The sequence below is a fragment of the Rana temporaria genome, chromosome 8 (genome assembly GCF_905171775.1).
Source record: "Rana temporaria chromosome 8, aRanTem1.1, whole genome shotgun sequence".
Classification (NCBI taxonomy): domain Eukaryota; kingdom Metazoa; phylum Chordata; class Amphibia; order Anura; family Ranidae; genus Rana; species Rana temporaria.
The window spans coordinates 112,242,877-112,248,063 of record NC_053496.1 but is presented as its reverse complement, the minus strand read 5'-3'; the positions used below and the strand labels follow the sequence as shown (position 1 = coordinate 112,248,063).

Below are 5,187 nucleotides of genomic sequence, written 5' to 3'. Positions count from 1 at the left end.
TGGCAGCCTACATATGGGAAATAACTAGCCATACACAACCGAGTGGGCAATTTCTAGTCAAAGGGTTTAATTGGCAACATCAACAGACAGGATATACAAACCAAAATTAATAGAAGACATGGTATAGAAACGCTTTTGGTTGAATGAGTGGTAAATGCCTTCTTAGGCATCAAGGGCCAGATTCAGGTACAATTGCGCCCGTGTAACGTAAGCCGTTTACGTTACACTGCCGCAAGTTTTCAGTTTTAGTGCCCGATCCACAAAGCACTTACCTGGAAACTTGCGGCGGTGTATCGTAAATACGTCCGGCGCAAGGCGGTCCAAATTGAATGGGCGAGTACCATTTAAATTAGGCGCGCTCCCGCGCCGGACCTACTGCGCATGCTCCATTTCGAAATTCCTGCCGTGCTTCGCGCGAACTGATGTCATTTTTGCGATCGGCGACGTGCGTAGCGTACTTCCGTATTCCCGGACGTCTTACGCAAACGACGTGAAATTTTAAATTTCGACGCGGGAACGACGGCAAAACTTTAGACAGCAATACGTTTGCTGTCTAAAGTTAAGGCACCCAAAACGACGACTAACTTTGCGACGGGAAACTAGACTAGCGGCGACGTAGCGAACGCGAAAAAACGTCGTGGATCGCTGTAACTCCTAATTTGCATATCCGACGCTGGTTTACGACGCAAACTCCCCCCAGCGGCGACCGCGGTACTGCATCCTAAGATCCGACAGTGTAAAACAATTACACCTGTCGGATCTTAGGGATATCTATGCGTAACTGGTTCTATGAATCAGTCGCATAGATACTCTGAGAGATACGACGGAGTATCTGAGATACTCCGTCGTATCTCCTTTGTGAATCTGGGCCCAAGCCCTTAGCCTTATAGGCCCACTGAATGGCCTGAACAATCCACACTGCAATAGATCTGGAAGAGGCACTCAAACCCTTGTTTTTTCCTTGAAAAACAATGAACAGATGATCAGACTGATGAAAAGGAGCTGTTGCTTCTAGAAACTGTTTCAGAGCTTCTCCCACAGGATGAACACTACAGTCCTCAGCTGACCTACAGTAAATGTTGGAAGAGCAACCTGATTTTCGTGAAAGACAGATGATACTTTGGGTTTTGAACTCCACATAGAAACCAAAACTACCCAGTCAGGAAAAAAAGGTTAGGAATGGCTTTTTGTATCCCAGAGAGCAAATTTTAGAGACCCTCTTGGCCGATGTTATGGCCACCAGGGAGGCAACGTTTAGGGAAGGTTCCTTGATCAAGAACTGATCTTTGTGTTCCATCTCTCTTTCTGAGAAGAAGTCCAGGACAAGGGGAAGGTCCCACTTGGAAAATATTGGCTTTCTCTGAGGTCTGAGCCTTATTGCTCCTCTAAAGAACTGCAAAGTAAGAGGGTGTGTAGCCCAGGATATGCCGTGAAGGCAGACATTGCAGAGAGCAATGATAAGGAAAGATCCACCCTGATTGTAGGAAGCATAGGATATCCTGTATCTTCGGGTTATTGCAAGAACCTGCAGTGGTGGAAATGTAGTCTTCAAATTTTGACCAAATTCTTTGGTAGACTCTATAGGTACCTGCTCTTCTGGCATTCATCAACATGGAGATAGCCTTAACATAATGTTTTTGTCTTTGGTTCTTCCCACTACCTCCAGGTACAGGGGGTTGCGATCCTGTACCTGGGGGGGGTGGGAAAGAAGCCTCTTTTCAAGAGACGACCTTGCCCCATTTCTGGACAAGGTCGTCTCTTGGTATCGATATATCGATGACGTTCTCCTTTTCTGGACAGGAACAGAATCGGAATTGCGAGATTTTGTCACCGCGATATCTGACAACGAATTTAACCTTAGGTTCACTATGGACCACAGCAGCACGGAGATTCATTTTCTCGATCTGACGGTGTCCATTGATGAACAGGGCATGATCTTTTCTTCCCTCTATAGGAAACCCACTGCAGGAAACACGATCCTGCATGCAGGAAGCGCTCACCCTAAATCACTGGTGAATAGCATCCCCCACAGCAAGTATTTACGTATAAGACGTAACTGCAGTAGGGATGAGGATTTTCGGATCCATTCAACCAATCTGTATCACAGATTGAGGCAACGAGGGTATAGCCATAGATGCCTTAAAAGAGCTTACAATAGAGTTAAACCACAACAAAGGAGTTCTCTCATTTTCTCTAAAGGACCCAAAAAAACTAAGTATAACAACCAAAAACCGGACACTGTGCGCATTATCACCCGCTATTCCAGCCAGCACAGAGATATAAAAAATATTCTCAAACAATTTTGGCCCTTACTCTGCGCTGACCCCAATATAAGCAAATTTGTGCAGAACTACCCAGAAGTCACTTATCGCAGGGCTCCCTCACTCAGGGACCGGCTTGTTCGAAGTCATTTTTTCCCGACTCCTGACATTTCAAAAGAGATCTCCCGCAGAGGAGGCACTGCACCCTGTGGTGGTTGTGATATGTGTCCCTATGTAGCTAACTACACAAAATTTAAACTGCCTAATGGTCAATGGCATACAACCAAAACATTAGTGACATGTCAAACATTGGGAGTGATTTATCTTGCCCAATGTATATGTGGTTGTTTCTATGTGGGAAAGACCAAAAGATGTTTCTGCATAAGAATTGGTGACCACATTAAACCCATCTTTAGAAAGAAAATAGTTATTGCTATTGGTTCACATATCGCCACCTCTCACAACTTTGATTCAAAGGTGTTTACCTTTATGGCTCTGGATCACATCCCCCCCGATCTTAGGGGTGGCAGTGTGGATTCAGCGCTATTACAATCAGAAGCTCGATGGATTTATAGTCTCCAAGCTACACGATACCCTGGCTTGAATGAGAATTTGAGCTTTAAATCCTTCCTGTAAAGATATTGGTCCTTATATGCTCTTGTTTTTTGTCGCCCCCCCTTACCAACTTTGGTCGGTGCTTTTTGTTTCCATTCATCGGATCAATATGTATGCATACCCCTTTTCTTCACCCCCTCTCTCCTTCTTTATGAATTTCCCCATTTTCCTTTTTTTTTTTCTCCTTATTCTATATAATTATTGTTGTTTTTTTTTTTTTTTGTCCAATCTACTCTTTCCCTCTTTTCAATGCATAATTAACTGGGGCATTTCTTAGGATACAGGATAACATCCTGTTCCTTTAACATTGTTGAATTATATTGTTGAATTATGAATTTATAGTAGGTACACTGTAACCATACTATATGAACTATTTGTTTTTATTTTATTTTCAACCAAAAATCAGCTCTATAGTCATATGTTTTTTACATATATAATATCTATAACATCTACACAAACTACTTCAATCATATGTACTAATTTAATGGTTCCACAGTTTTCTGGCCACATCCAATGTTTTGAGGCCCTCAACCTGATAGTGGATATCGGGCTGGGCTTCAATTTTCTTTCCACTGTTTTGGGCACATTTGGCGATGTGTCGCAGTTTCCTCCTTGGTATGGCCAATTGTGCAGTTTGTTTATTGGCCACAAGGGCGCTCGGGGAGTTTAGTGTTAGCCTCCACACTCACTCCCCTTACCACAGCTGATTTTCCCCTATGCAATGTCGTTAGCAGTCTTCCTTTTTTGTCGGTAATACTGACAACACAGCCCCTGTCCATCTGTGATCAGCTTGCCTTGTTTGCTGTGTGCATTGTCACACATACTTTCTTGAGCCCACTTGTCCACTGATGGGGTTAAATTTTCTCCCCACCGTTTTGACATAGTGAGCTCTCTGCTTGATCCATTCCACCTGTCATCCCATCAAGCCTCCTCACGCTGCAGGTGTATTGCACGCATTGCTTTGGGACTTGTTTCAGCTGTGATTGGCCCACCCGATATCATGTGATGCTTACACGTCACACATCGGGTTAGGACAGCCTATTTAAACGGCATTTTGCTGCACACTCAGTGCAGAATGCCGCAGGGTCATATGTTCAGTGAGCACTCTTGTCCTTAATGCTTTGCAGGTATGTTAAACTCCTTTTGTGTTATCTCTCTACAACTACACTGCTAGATTTCACTCCATCTAATTGCAACTATGCTTGCTGTGTATGCTCTTTAGTTCCCCTCCTGGATCTAGCAGCTGATTTCTTCTGGCTTTATACACACTAAGCTTATTGTGACTTTGCAACACTGCCTGCGATCCTTATATAGATCTTATACAGGTATGTGTATTTTTTTGCAATTTCTAAATAATCTCGGCTCCGTTTTGATAATGTTTATACAATTTATTTATTTTATTTTTATCTTTTTCTATGGTTGCCCCGTTTGGAGGCAGGGACACCTTTGTAATTTGTAGCCAATTGTTATCGTTTAAACAGATATTTTGGGAAATCTACATGATTCCTTCCTTGAATTAACACTGCAGCTGGATTGCTCATTGATGTCCCTGGTCTTTAACCCCATAAACCGTTATATATGTAAGTCATTTATGCTTTATGGTCTCACAGTCATTACTGCTAAACTAAGTTAACCAATATTTTGGTCATTATGTCTTAAATACATATATATCTCACAGATAATAATATGTTAACCCCTAGCCATCCCTATTGCTTTGGCTATGGTGTGTTTTTTTTTTTTTTTTCCCTCTGTCTCACTTACATGTTAACCCTTATATGACTGTCCTTTTGTGACCATTTTCAAACTTTTCCTGCTCATTTGCAGGATCATGCACATGACCATTTTCACCTCGGCGGTTTTCTGTGTTTGTCGCTAGTTGTGGGCAACTCGTGGGTAAGATAGTGTGGTCTTTAAACTTTGGAACCATTTTTACCATTATATGTTGTATCTGATTTAAGCAATTGGAATGTGTATCATATTTTACTGGTTAATGCTTGTATATATACCTTTCAGTTGCATATTTTGACTGGATATCGCTCCCTCCCCTGAAGAAGCGGAAGTCCGCGAAACATGTAGGGTATATGCGATTTCCTTTTCCAGTTGCATCCATATTTACAACTGACTGATGCTGTGTTATCCACTGAATCAAATCAACAAACTGGTTGTCCACTTTTCTTTTAAACTATTGTATTGTATGTTTTGTATTCATAAATAAAGCATTTTTGTAATTTTCTAACAAGAATTGTGCTTTCTCATCACTATCAATTTGCTAAAGTACGCACCGCAAATTATCCCCTTCCCTTTCCCATTG

At 42.1% G+C, this 5,187-nt stretch overlaps 1 long non-coding RNA gene across 2 annotated transcripts; it reads left to right on the top strand.

Annotated features, from left to right (window-relative positions):
* Positions 1 to 4,114: 4,114 nt before the first annotated feature.
* Positions 4,115 to 4,977, top strand: LOC120908967. Of its 2 annotated transcripts, XR_005741203.1 has the most exons (4): positions 4,115 to 4,201; positions 4,358 to 4,456; positions 4,701 to 4,769; positions 4,890 to 4,977. It is a non-coding gene; the product is annotated as an uncharacterized LOC120908967 (long non-coding RNA). The 2 variants fall into 2 exon arrangements; XR_005741202.1 differs by having other exon boundaries at positions 4,358 to 4,769.
* The last annotated feature ends 210 nt before the right edge of the window (positions 4,978 to 5,187 follow it).